The sequence below is a fragment of the Quercus suber genome, unplaced genomic scaffold (genome assembly GCF_002906115.3).
Source record: "Quercus suber isolate HL8 unplaced genomic scaffold, Cork oak 2.0 scaffold_305, whole genome shotgun sequence".
NCBI classification, from domain to species: Eukaryota; Viridiplantae; Streptophyta; class Magnoliopsida; order Fagales; family Fagaceae; genus Quercus; species Quercus suber.
In genome coordinates, this window is record NW_027069761.1 from 323,159 (window position 1) to 338,481 (window position 15,323).

A 15,323-nucleotide genomic window follows, 5' to 3' on the forward strand; every position below is an offset into this window, starting at 1 on the left:
TTAGATTCGTTTTGGAAAGACCATCTAGCAAAACCGTGTAAGTGATGACATCAGGTTCAATCCCCCTCTCTTTCATATCATGGAAGAGATCCTGGGCTTCTTGTAAGCAATTCATTTTGCAAAAACCATGTATCATCATTGTGTAGGAAATGACATCAGGACTCGACCCTTTTTCAACTAAAAAATCAAAAAACCATCGAGCCTTTTTCATATCTCCAGCCCGACAAAGAGCAGCTAAGACTTTACTGTACATTATCTCACTTGGTTCTACATTCAATGCCAACATTGTCTCAAGCACCACAAGAGCTCCATCACAGACACCTTCCAAGCAAAGGTTAGTGAGTAGTTTAACGCATGAACTTTTTTTAATTAAAACTCCTTGCTTTGACAGCCTAACAAAAAGTTTATAGGCCTCACTTGTACAGTTGGCTTCACAGGACCCATTAGCCAAACGAGAATGGTTATCCACACTCTTATCCTCTAAAGTCCATAGAAATTCTTCAGCTTCCTTTACTTTGCCACCTTTACATAAACCTTCAATAATCATGTTGTGTGTAACAGAGTTTGGTTTCAAACCCTGTGCCTCCATACATTCCGAAAGGTCAAGTGCCTCAGATGCAAGGCCATTTCTAGAAAACCCAGCAGCAGGTACATTATAAACAATGATATCACTTGTAGCACTTGACATCCCAGATCCGACCTCTGATGGGTGCAAATCCCTTTGATATATGCAGTGTAAGCAAAAGCTCTAGGAGAAATCACCCTTCCTGCAGAGTGGCTTGATCATAATTGCATAGGTGTAATCATTAGGGCTCAAACCTAATCTCTTCAGCTGCTCAAAAATAGCCACAGCCATGTCCACGTTGCCATGCTCAATTAATCGATTCATTAGAAAATTACAAGTAAAGATATGAGGAATGAAACCCCGTCTCTTCGTTTGGAACAAAACATCAATGGCCTCATCAAACATACCGATACTAACATAAGAATTAACCAACGCATTGTATGCTCTAACCAATGTCTCATCAGCCTGCAATCCCTCCACCACCACAAGCCTTTCAAACAAATCAGAAATTTCAAATCCCGGGTGTTGACGATGGCCATTAGAGGACCCAACAATGACTTCCAAAAACACAGCATCCGACTTCCTATCCAGACCCCAATGGCATAAGATCCTAACAAGCGCGGCATACGTGGATACATCATGCGCAAAACCCTGTTCCTTTAACCGGTCAAAGAATGAAATTGCGGTCTTGGGATCCCTTTTCATGGAGTTCAAGATTTGGACAACCCGGGACGCATCAAATAAGCCCTGAGCTAGAGGGGTACTAGTTTTGGTGGGGTTAAGGTTGTGGGTATAACCAGAAATATCAGTTGCAGTACTATTAGCATAAGATGAAGACAACGATGATGATGATGCATATTCATCATCTTCAGACGGTTGAGTTGGGCTGAGAAAGGCAACCGCAGTAGTCTCTCCAGTTCAAACAGACCATTTTTTTTACCTCACCAGGCCAATCATAAATAAGGATAATATAACATGCAAACATCATTGGCACTTAGTGGGGGTCCAACATGCAAATATGGGTCCAACTGTGTTCTGCAAAATCCAAACAAGACCTTAGTCTCTCTCACCATTTTTATTTTTATTTTTAAATTTTTTTTATTGCATCTCTCACTTAAAAAAAAAGGGTTATATTAATGAGTTTTCTTAGGACAATTGTTAGTATGTAACCATAATAAGAAAATTTTTACACCACTTTCATGAAAAATATAAAAGGCTGTCAATAACATTTATTATTTTATCATTTTTTCAATAATAATATATATATATATATATATAAAGCAAAGACCTCATGTGACAAAGCATAAAATTCTACTAAATAATACATTCTATGCAAAAAGAATTAAAATATTCCCAAGTGTCACATCAGAGATATGAATAAATTAAATATTGACTTTTAGTTTTATTTTGTTCAATGTTTCAACACTTTTCTAATTAAAAATAAATATTCTTTGTATCATTTGTTTCAATGTTTCAGTATTTTTTATCTCTCACGCATACACACAAAATTCTTTGAATTTTAATTCAGTATTTTTATCTCTTGCACTTCTACCCTCTTATATATACCTAACCATAACCCTTTATATCATCCTATGTCAAATATATCAAATAAAAAATGATGTCATTTACTTTCAATCTTTAAATAACACATGCTTAACTCAAACATTGTTATAACATTTAATATTAACCTGTATGAGTTAGTTACAACCAAGGAAGGGGGGTTTGCATTTTATATTGAGTGACAACGGCAATTACGATTTTGATATTAAAGCCAAACATTATGAATTTATGGGTTTTACAAATGATGTGATTGACTATAGGTGTTTGGGACGTGTGTTTTGTTTTTAGAATTAAAGAGAAAGAGAAAGACATATTTTATATCAACTTTTATTCTATAACATTTCTCCAAAGTTTTTTTTTTAATTTCTTGTTTCTTGAACTGAATAGTTTTAATAGATATGTGTGTGCAATTTATAATTGTTTCTTCTTATGATGAACTCATATTAACAAAGTTCTACAACAATTATACTATAATATATGTACAACATTCTCCAAATCTATCTTATATAAATTATTATAACATTATCCATGCACGAATAAACTATTATAACATTATCCATGCATGTGTACTGCACAAACAACTTACTCGTGTTTCTTAAAAATAACTCCTAAACTAAGGGTATTGGTTAGCATTTCTATAAATAATTTAGTCATATATAATATTCACGTGAAAATATCAGATAGAGACCCCTTTGCTCTCTTGTTAGAATTGTTGTTAAGAGAATATATATATATATATATATATATAGAGAGAGAGAGAGAGAGAGAGAGAGAGAGAGAGAGAGAGAGAGAGAGAGAGAGAGAGTATTTAGTTTGAATGATGCTAAAGACAACATTTTTCACTATCATTTTCATAATTTATTAAGGTGACAATTTGTGATTGGAACACCATCAATTTCATATAAATCTACCACTAATAGCATTTTTGCTATCCACCAATCACAACATATCATGTCAAAGGTTAGGAAAAAGATGGTTCTAATTTAGTTTTCCATATAAGAACCAAGTGTTTCAGGTTTATATATATCTATATTATGTCCTTTGGGCATGGATTTGCACATCCCACATGATTCTAGAAAATCTTAAGTTTTGTTTACATGTACCCTCAATCAGACGCACACGTGGTATTATGGAGGTGACAACCAAGAGAATTTTTCTTGAGTAATTACAAAGATCCATGGGCAACATTTTTAATTTATTAGAGAGAGAGATGGCATGTGCACATATTTTGTCACTTTGATGTGTTAGTATGACAAATTTCAGAACCTCAAATTTTTTATCCTTAAGGATTTGGTAGCCAATTTTTTAATAAAAACTTTCTGCCTAGGAAACAAACAAAAGTATCTATAGATTCACATAAGAATAGTATGAACGCAAAATTAGAAGATGAATCTGAACTGAAACCACCAGATCTGGTTCAGTTGGGTAAAGCAATACTAAATAATAAAGTCTGCAGACAAGCTGATATCACACGGACATCTTTTTCTATTTCTTACCTCTGGCCATTTACTTCAAAATTTTATTGAACTTAATGACTTTACATTTGGCATAACCAAAACTACCAACACTACATGATAAAGACTGCAGACAAGTACCTAGGAATCCTAAAACTAAACAAGTCCATAAAATACGACTTAAAACATGCCAATTTTAAGGAAAACCATGTTATATGGTTGTTCTTGGATAAAGTAAATATGGTTCTGGCATCATCAACTAATTTATAATTTTCAAGAAGTCAAACTCCACCTAGATGATTTAGCTTTCACTTAATCCATCTGTCTGTCATCGTTGACACAGTCTCTGAAGATCTTACTAGAAGGCAAAGAACCTTTGTTCTTAAAGTTCCACGCTCAGTGATTACAAGCCTCATTTCTTTTCCTCAGTACTATTGGTAAGGTTTCTAACTACTATTCGATTTATAGTTTACAACATAAGTTTTCATTTTTTTTGCCAAGCTTTATTTAGCCAAAATGTTAATTTAATATTTTTCTTCTTGATAAGTTCAATATTATGTTTAGTGTAGTTAAGAAAATCAACTATTGATTCACTTCATCTTATTGTTTTTCTATAATCTTTTTCCACATTTCTGTTCCTCTAGTTAGCACTAGCAGTGACAGAAGTCCCAGGTTCAATCCAGAATACAACGTTCAGACTGATTTTTTTTAGATATAGTTTCATTTCTATGTAACCAGTATTGAATAAACTTATGTTTTATTTTTGTTATTTGTATCTTTAACATGGTTCCCGTAGACCATTTCCAGTATCGTTTATATTGCAATTATTTCCAACTACATGAGAAATATGCCTTACGTGGTTTTTCTAATTTTATAGGGAAGTAATGACTATTGTTGATAAAAGTGAGCCTCAAACAAGACTTCAGGTTTGTGCTAAGTCTTTGTTACATTGGTTAAATTTCTTTAGGAAGGATATATATATATATATACACACACACACACACACACTCAACCCAATTGAAATATATATCTAATATTTTAAAATTTCTGTAAGAAGCAGGGAAAATATAAAGCAGTGGCAGTTTGCTGGATTCTTGGACTGGGGTCCCTTATGTCATGGAACAGTATGCTGACTATAGGAGATTACTACTACAAGTTGTTCCCAGTAAGCTATTCATAACTTATGTTACTTGCCATTTCTTCTTAAAGCTCAATGAAAATCAGTAGACAGCTAGATTTGCCTTCTGTTAAGTGATCTGACGTTTTTCTGACCCAATAATATGAAATCTAGCCTAAGACCTTGTTGTGATTCAAATAAGTCACTTTGCAGCACAAGGTGCAATTTCAATATCATTGAAGTGGCTATGATCTGTAGAGAAAATACAGGTTTGAAATTGTATGCTGTAGGAACCTAATTCTCAGTAGAATAGGAGTAAGATTGTCTTATCCATCCTGAAAGGCAAGCCTTAACAATGCATACGAGTAAGATTAGTATATTCTTCAATTCTGAAAAGAAAAAGAAAATGAGGAAGAGTTCAAATTCCTTGATTACTAATTTGCTATACTTGTTAGTTGGTTAGTGTCTATAGTAGTTGAAGACTTGAAGCATCTTTTCATGTTCACAAGATAGTAGAAGGGGGAACTAGCCCTCATTGACTTCTCTAACTTGAACAGCGCAAGAGAATTACTTGCTGAGTTACTTAGAAGATAAATGTTACAATTATATATCTTACTACATATTATAACAAAGTGAAAAAGATTCTAGATTGACTAGTCTGATAAAATTTTCCTCTTTCTTTGAAGCTCTACCACCCTTCAAGGGTACTTATGTTGGGGAGATAAACACCTTGGGGAGCTTCCTTGAATAATTAATATAACATATAGAGACACACTTTAACCCAAAAGGCCTAAGCCCAATGGGTATGTGCTCAATTATGTTATATTAACCACTCATTCTTCTTATTTTTATTCAATGTGGGACTTCACTCACACATGTAACCCAACAATCTCCCCCTCACGTGTGAGTCTCTGCCACTCTGCCACACGCACAAGACAGTATTTACGTGGTTTTCTCTATTTTTTTTGGTTTCTCACAGGTTGGAATTTTGGTTAAATTCCTAACAACTGGTATCAGAGCCAGGTTCAGGTTTGAGTGAGAGCAATGGTAGAGGAAGCAGGAAAGACGTCTGGAATAGAAAAGTTTGATGGCACAGACTTCGCGTATTGGAGGATGCAGATTGAAGATTATCTCTATGAGAGGAAATTGCATCTGCCTCTTTTAGGGACAAAACCTGAGGCGATGAAGGCTGATGAATGGGCTCTTCTTGACAGACAGGTACTAGGAGTTATCAGGTTAACTCTGTCTAGGTCTGTTGCACATAATGTTGTAAGGGAGAAGACCACAGCAGATCTGATGAAGGCTTTGTCTGGTATGTATGAAAAGCCGTCAGCAAACAACAAAGTGCATCTGATGAAGAAACTGTTCAATTTGAAGATGGCAGAGAATGCATCAGTAGCACAACATCTGAACGAATTTAATACTATTACAAATCAATTGTCGTCTGTAGAAATTGATTTTGATGATGAGATTCGTGCTCTGATCGTCTTGGCTTCTTTGCTAAACAGTTGGGAGGCAATGAGGATGGCAGTAAGTAATTCTACAGGAAAGGAAAAGCTCAAGTACAATAATATTCGAGATTTAATTCTGGCTGAGGAGATTCGCAGAAGAGATGCAGGTGAAACCTCAGGCTCTGGTTCTGCCCTAAACCTTGAGACAAGAGGCAGAGGTAATAACAGAAATTCAAATCGAGGCAGATCAAAATCCAGAAATACTAATCAGAACAGAAGTAAATATAGATCAGGCCAACAAGTACAATGCTGGAATTGTGGGAAAACAAGTCACTTTAGGAACCAATACAAAAGTCCTAAGAAGAAGAATGAAGATGATTCTGCTAATGCTGTAACAGAAGAGGTACAGGATGCATTACTTCTTGCAGTAGACAGTCCACTTGATGATTGGGTTTTGGATTCAGGAGCCTCGTTTCATACCACTCCACACCGAGAAATCATACAGAACTATGCTGCAGGTGATTTTGGTAAGGTGTATTTGGCTGATGGTTCAGCCCTGGATGTTGTGGGTATGGGAGATGTCCGGATATTGTTACCCAATGAGTCTGTTTGGTTACTGGAGAAGGTTCGACATATTCCTAAAAAAAAAAAAAAAAAAAAAAAAAAGGAAAATGTACATTTAGTCAAGACGAAGAAAAATGTTACCTTGAAAAGGTCATGGACACTAGAGTGTTCAAAGTCCTTGAGGGACATGTCATAGCAGACATTTATATCCTCGTCCGAAACAGCGTTCTTGAAACGTTCTCAGGCCAGATCCTCATTTTCAATAATGTTTGAAGGGGCCCTTTGGGACAGTTGAGACGAGGTGGGCATAGTTCTAGACGGTGGAGTCTTGGACGGGGTGGACTCAACAGGAGTGGACGAGTTGATATCATAGACTTTGGCTGGCTGATGGGACGACGGAGTAGGCTTAACTACTTGAGACGAGCTATGCTTAACCTTTTTACCACGTCTGCTAGGGAGGTTTTCCAAATCCAAGTGTTTGGATATGGTCTTCCTCTTATCTCTAGCTACAGGACGAGCTTGGCGATCAAGCTCAGGATGGGTCCCCTCAGCACTTACCTCCTTTTCTTTATTGCCTCTCATGGTTGCCATTCCTATAAAGAGACGAAGAGAATTCACTTAGACAGAAAAATGAAAATAAAAGATACACGGAATGCAGAAATCTAATACTTACTTTTTCTTACTGTAATCTCGTGTGCAAGTGCAATGTCAGATGGATTAGGACCTAACCCCCACTTGGCTAGTCATCTGAGATTGACCAAGGAATGAAAATCCCTATCTGTGTGTAGACGAGCCCTGTGGACGCGATCACGGTGTAACTTGCTCAAAGTGGGTCATCCAACGGCTGTAATGGAATAAATTAAAGTTAAATGAGATAATAATAAATAAAAGGAAAGAGAGAGAAGAGGGGGAATGCTAAGGGACTTACCCTCAGGACAAAGTTTCCTTAGGTTCCAGTAAAACGACCAAAGGTATCCCAGCCAATGTCTACAGAATTTCCAGCCCAGAATCCAGAGACGAATAAAAACTCCGTCTTCTATTTTCTATTAGACGAAGCCAAGGATTTCACCAATCTACAATCTTTACTTCTGGCTGTGAATTGATAAAAGCCAGGAGATTGATGAATCTCTGAGGGTTTATAGCAGTAGAGGAATTCGTCCACAGTAATAGGACGGTCCCCTCCAAACACTTCCCTTCACAAAATTTGCATAGAGATAATTAATCTCCATGCATTTGGGTTGAATTGACACACTCCTAAACCTAACCTAACTAATAGCTCTCTGGTAAAAGCATTTAAAGGAAATCTAAGACCTCCAAGAAGGTAGGCCTCATATACACCTATCCCAAAATGAGGATTACAACACCACTCTCCACGGACGGGTAATCTAAGATTAAACTCGTCTGGGATTTGGTACCATTCCCTAAGGTTGTTTAATCTTTCCTCGTCCGTCTTGGAAGGAATATCTACAGCACAACTATATACAGTTACCTCCGTCTCGTCCAGAGGATTCGACGGAGGGACGAAAGACGAGGTGCCTACCTGGGACCCTAAAGTTTTTCTAAGTTTTTTCTAACTTCTTCTAAGGGAAGCCCAGGGACCCTTGAGACATACTCCTCGTCAGTGGTGTTTCCCCTACTACTACTACCGGTATCATTAGAGTTATCACTACTCTCGTCGTAATACTCGTCTATAGCTTTTTCTGTACTATCGCTAGATGAGGAGATGGTTATTTTTGACATTTTCTAAAAAGAAAATTTTGAAAACCTAAAAGACGAGGAGAAAGGGAGTACCTGGCTCTAGGACGAACTGAAACTATGGATGCGAGGAAACTCTTAGATGAGGCTCTAGACGATGAATGTCAAGGAAGGAAAATCTCAGAAGTGAGGAGGGTAGTGGGGGCATTCCACTATTTATAGATGGATGACTTAAGCATGTGAAATGACACAACCAATCAGATGATGACACATGGTCTTCGTCTCGAAAAAATGAATCGACGAAATGAACCACCAATTAGATTGTGACACGTGGCATCTCCGATTGTAGAAAGAAGCTCGTCCGTCCAAAGAAGTAAATTACTATATTTTCTTGGACGACCCATGAACGAGGGGGCAACTGATGGTGTAAGAAAACGCCAAGCTGATTTCTCGTCCATATGGCCGTCCATAACAACGTACAAAGTGGAGAATGAGTGGCTGTTACACTCGTCCTACATTCACTCATCCAATGGAGGACGTACTAGCAGCGAACCTCGTCTGTCCTTAGTGATGGATGAGTGAGGTTCACCAAGAGTCATGACACTTCCAAAAGCCAAGAGTCATGTTGTTTGAATCAGAACACAAATCCCGATGAGGTAACTCCCATGACAGTTATGGAAGTTACCCTCTGAATCCTCCAAACTCTACGACGATAGGAGAAATAACTGTCAAGCTAACACTATTTAAAGACCCTTCTATGCAGAGGTATGGACACTTTTTTGATTCTAGAGAAAAATTGGTGAAGTCTTTGAAGTGCTTTCTTTTCTACTTCAATCCACTAACTTTATCATCGGAGGATTCAAGACCGGCCTCCACTGGTCTTCTCTGATCTTCTTTGGTTTTTCAAAACTCACTCTTCAAGATCATCAACATTCGAAGACCTTTCAGCCCACTGATTTCTAAGGACTCATCAGATATTATGCCAGTTAAGGAGATGAGGGCAAAAATAGATCTTATGTAAAAAAATAGTTTAACACACCCCTCTCAATCTCTTGTTAAAAAAAAAGAAAAAGGGAAACAAACCTTTCAATTATATTCCAAATAATATTATTATTAGCCTGACAAATGCTTAGTCCTAAGGGCATAAATAAATCTAGAAAGATTTCAAATTTCAAATCTCAATCAATTAATCTTATATTTCAAAACTTTATTATTAACCATTATCCTAAATCTTAATAATAATTGTCTAATAGTATTAGTACCTCATGAGAATTATAAATGTACAAACCAGAATATATATAAACGAATAAAGATATTTTTCAAACCAATTTAAATAAATTATCTCCAATTTATTCAGTGGTAATTGATAAAACTATATACATCTATTATTTAAACAAATCGATTTATTAAATAGATTATATAGCTAAAAATATGAGAGGACAGTTTTATTTAGAGGGATTTTTTTGAATGACTAAGAGAAATTTCATTCAAAACAAAACAATTGGAGAAAAGTTTTCCCCAAAAGTATCTAGATTCACATAAGAATGGTATGAACACAAACTTAGAAGATGAATCTGAGCTGAAACCACCAGATCTGGTTCAGTTGGGTAAAGCAATATTAAATAATAAAGCTTTGGCTGATGAGAAAGCTGATATCACATGGACATCTTTTTCTATTTCTCACGTTTGGCCATTTACTTCAAAAATTTATTGAACTTATTGACCTTACATTTGGCATAACCAAAACTACATACACTACATGATAAAGACCACAAACAAGTACCTAGGAATCCTAAAACTAAACAAGTCCATAAAATACGACTAAAAACACGCCAATTTTAAGGAAGACCATGTTATATAGTTGTTCTTGGATAAAGTAAACATGGTTGTGGCATCATCAACTAATTTATAATTTTCAAGAAGTCAGACTCCACCAAGATGATTTAGCTTTCACTTAAGCCATCTGTCTGTCATCGTTGACACAGTCTCTGAAGATCTTACTAAAAGGCAAAGAACCTTTGTTCTTAAAATTCCACGCTCAGTGATTACGAGCTCATTTCTTTTCCTCAATACACTTGATAAGGTTTCTAACTACTATTCGATTTATAGTTTACAACGTAAGTTTTCTTTTTCTTTTTCTTTTTTCTTTTTTTTTTTCTTTTTTTTTTTTTTGCCAAGCTTTATTTAGCCAAAATGTTAATTTAATATTTTTCTTCTGGACAAGTTGAATACTATGTTTAGTGTAGTTAAGAAAATCAACTTTTGATTCACTTCATCTTATTGTTTTTCTATAATCTTTTTCCACATTTCTGTTACTCTAGTTAGCACTAGCAGTGACAGAAGTCCCAGGTTCAAGCCAGAATACAATGTTCAGATTGATTCTATTTAGATATAGTTTCATTTCTATGTAACCAGTATGGAATAAGCTTATTTTTTATTTTTGTTATTTGTATCTTTAACATGGTTCCCGTAGACCATTTCTAGTATCGTTTATATTGCAATTATTTCCAACTACATGAGAAATATGCCTTAAATGGTTTCTCTAATTTTATAGGGAAGTAATGACTATTGTTGATAAAAGTGAGCCTCAAACAAGACTTCAGGTTTGTGCTAAGTCTGTTACATTGGTTAAATTTCTTTAGGAAGGAGATATATATATATATATATACACACTCAACCCCAATTTAAATATATATCTAATATTTTAAATTTTCTGTAAGCAGCGGGGAAAATATAAAGCAGTGGTAGTTTGCTGGATTCTTGGACTGGGGTCCCTTATGTCTTGGAACAGTATGCTGACTATAGGAGATTACTACTACAAGTTGTTCCCAGTAAGCTATTCATAACTTATGTTACTTGCCATTTCTTCTTAAAGCTCAATGAAAATCAGTAGACAGCTAGATTTGCATTCTGTTAAGTGATCTGACGTTGAAATCTAGCCTAAGACCTTGTTGTGATTCAAATAAGTCACTTAGCAGCACAAGGTGCAATTTCAATTTCATTGAAGGGCTATGATCTGTAGAGAAAAGACAGGCTCGAAATTGTCTTCTGTAGGAACCTAATTCTTAGTAGAATAGGAGTAAGATTGTCTTATCCATACTGGAAGGCAAGCCTTAACAATGCATACAAGTAAGATTATTATATTCTTCAATTATGAAAAGCAAGGGAATATGAGGAAGAGTTCAAATTCCTTGATTACTAATTTGCTATACTTGTTCGTTGGTTAGTGTCTATAGTAGTTGAAGACTTGAAGTATCTTTTCACGTTCACAAGATAGTAGAAGGGAACTAACCCTCATTGATTTCTCAAACTTGAACAGTGCAAGGGAATTACTTGCTGAGTTACTTAGAAGATGAATGTTACAATTATATATCTTACTATATATTAGAACAAAGTGAAAAAATTTCTAGATTGACTAGTCTGATAAAATTTTCCTCTTTCTTTGAAGCTATACCACCCTTCAAGGGTACTTACCCTCGTTTATCAACCATTTGCATTTGTGTCAATGGCATTACTAGCCTACAATGAGTCAAAGTTTGATACTAGATGGCGGAATTTGATTGGATACTCTCTCTTCTTTGCAAGTACTGTGATGCTCATAGTTGTAAGTAATGCTGATACAGTGATACTTTTTTATATGCCCAACTCAATCTTGCAATATTGCACAATCAGATTAATTACTTCACACTTTTTTGAAGTCAATTCACTGATCATTGATTCGAATAAATATGGTTCGACCTTCCATTCATTTTTATGTGAAAGTTGGATTTAGCAACATCTGGGAAAGGAGGAGTTGGTCCTTATATTGGTATATGTGCAATTGTTGGTTCCTTTGGAGTAGCAGATGCTAAAGATAAGTTGGTAACACTTGAGAAGATATGTGGATCTAAGAACCCAGCAGATATGTTGACTAAGGGTGTCACTATTGAGAAGTTGAAGCTGTGTGCAGCTTCAATTGGTCTTCTAGCTTGAGGACAGGAGGATGAGTTGCAGGGATGAGGGATTGCTTTTGGAGGATAGCGGCTGATGTTGATGATTGAACTAGTCTCCAAGTGGGAGATTTGTTGGGCTTTGTGGAGCCTAGTTTATTTTTGGCCTAGCCCATTGTAACCCTATAAGTAGGATATAAAAGGCCGCTTTTATAATTAAGGTTTTTAGACTACTACTGTTGTTGTGTTTTTAGAGAGAGAAAAAAAACATTGTAGCCGCACTTTGTATTTTTCTCTGATAATAGTGAAATCCCTGCAACTCCGTAGACGTAGGCAAATTGCTAAACCACGTTGGAATTTTGGTTAAATTCCTAACAACTTACCCTCGTTTATCAACCATTTGCATTTGGGACAATGGCATTACTAGCCTACAATGAGTCAAAGATTGATACTAGATGGCGGAATTTGACTGGATACTCTCTCTTCTTTGCAAGTACTGTGATGCTTATAGTTGTAAGTAATGCTGATACACTGATACTTTGTGATATGCCCAACTCAATCTTGGATTGCATCATCAGATTAATTACTTCACACTTGTTTGATGTCAATTCATTTTTAGATCATTGCTTCTAACAAATTTGAAAGTTGGTTCGACCTTCGAACAACTTTGGTTCGACCTTCCATTCATTGCTTCTAACAAATTTGGTTCGACCTTCCATTCATTTTTCTGTGAAAGTTGGATATAGCAACATCTGGGAAAGGAGGAGTTGGTCCTTATATTGGTATATGTGCAATTGTTGACCTATCTTTCATGCACCCAGAACTCATTCAGGTTTCTTCTGCTCAAAGTTTTTTGACGTTCTTTCTCTCTGTTACTAGCCTATCAGCCTGCTATCTCTTCTTCTTCTTCTTCTTCTTTCCCCCAGGCTATCAAATTGCTATATTAATACACACTGTTACTATGTTCTGCAGTCCTTCCTTGCTGGCTTGGCTGCATCAGGGACACTAACATCTGTTATGAGAATAATCACAAAAGCCGCCTTTGAGAAATCTGATAATGGTCTTCTCAAGGGGGCTAGTATGTGAATTTTTTAAACTACATTTTCTTTGAGGTCCACCATTGACATCAATTTTATTATGCATCAATCAAAACAGGCCAAAATAGTTGTGAAAAATACAGTGTCCCTAGACTGTTTGAGTCTAATAATAGAGAAATTTGCTGGTTCTATTTCAAATATTTGTTAGTTGCTGTGCCGAATTTCTTGGAGCCTGATGTTTTATATTCTGAGTTGGTCCTTTTCTTGTGATTTATATAAATATGCTTTTCTCATATGCTATAGTGATCATAAGTGCAAAGGAAAGTTTATTTTAATAAACTGGACAAGTAAGCATCTACTTTTTAGGCTCACACTGCAATAAAAAATTTGACTCCACAATGTTTTAGATGTATTTCAGGAACTTCCCTCAGCAATAATTTGTTTTATGACTGTCATTTGCAGTGTTATTCCTAGCAATCTCAGCGTTTTTTGAGTTTCTCTGTGTTATTCTCTATGCCTTTTTCTTCCCTAAACTGCCACTAGTGAAGTACTACCGCTCAAAGGCAGCATCTGAAGGATCAAAAACAGTATCTGCTGACCTTGCTGCCGCTGGAATCCAAGTGGAAGCAGACCAAGAAGTATTGTAATTATTCTCATAATACATGGTGTTTCAAGGACAGTATTAGATTTCAAATCACTAACAAGCTTTTAAAATTTTCACAGGCAGAAGGGAATGCTAAACACCATGAATGATTGAGCAATAAACAACTATTCTTTGAGAACATTGATTATGCAATTGACTTGTTCCTGATATATGTTCTGACATTGTCAATTTTCCCAGGTTTCTTATATGAAAATACAGGAACACACCAGTTGGGGTCATCGTAAGGATTTGTTTGTCCCAAATTGAGATTAGTTAGTTTATTAATGGTGATTTTTGTGCACTCTTTTTGTTATGATCTTTTTTAGGGGCCTTAAAACTTGAAGTGTTCTGTATTTTTTTTTTTTTAAGGTAATTATCATTTTTTTTTTTTTTAACTATTGAATTTTTACAAGGCTCGTGGCGTTTGCAGGTACCCACTAGTTCTGATTGCAATGTACAGTGTCTGGGATTTCCTATCAAGATACATTCCTCTTTTGCAATGCCTAAAGATGGAATCCAGAAAGGGCCTTATGATTGCAACTCTTTCTCGGTTCTTACTCATCCCAGCTTTCTACTTCACAGCAAAATATGGTGACCAAGGATGGATGATCATGCTCATATCCTTCTTGGGACTATCCAATGGTTATCTCACTGTTTGTATCCTCACAGTAGCACCCAAAGGCTACAAGGTTAGTTGATATAATTGTTCAACATGTAACACATTTAACATTTAAATTTCCTTTGGTCTTTTGGTTTGTAGGGACCAGAGCAAAATGCCTTGGGTAATTTGCTTGTGTTATGTCTACTAGGTGGTATATTTGCAGGAGTTGCTCTTGATTGGTTGTGGCTAATAGGTCATGGAAAATTTTAAGGCGAGAAGTCCATAACCATCACTGAATAAAACCAATCGCCTCACTTGATTGTAGAACTGTTTGTGTAATTATAATGAAAGCAAACTGTAGAGGCTTGATGAAATTATTGACCTTGAACCCAAGAACAACAGCAAACAAATAAACAAATCCTTAGTCCAAAAGTTTTAAGGTCGGCCATGGATCCTCAATAGGTTTGTTAGGGTTGGTTATATGTATTTATTTCCTCCATTCTATTATATCTACTATAGTCATAGGATTTGTATTCATCTATAGTCATACTCCCTCTTACTCACCTATAAAAATTGACATTATTTATTGATTCTTAACCCAATTATATATATATGAGTAAAAACTAAAAATAGTCCATTTTTTTCCCAAGTATCTTATATGCTTGTCTTACACACAAACACACCTTTTTTTTTTTTCTTTTTTTTCT

At 35.8% G+C, this 15,323-nt stretch overlaps 2 pseudogenes; one reads left to right on the forward strand and one right to left on the reverse strand.

Annotated features, from left to right (window-relative positions):
* Positions 1-4: 4 nt before the first annotated feature.
* LOC111994261 (pentatricopeptide repeat-containing protein At2g26790, mitochondrial-like) lies at positions 5-3,631 on the reverse strand (annotated as a pseudogene).
* An 832-nt stretch (positions 3,632-4,463) lies between these two features.
* On the forward strand, positions 4,464-14,886 carry LOC112003230 (equilibrative nucleotide transporter 3-like; annotated as a pseudogene).
* The last annotated feature ends 437 nt before the right edge of the window (positions 14,887-15,323 follow it).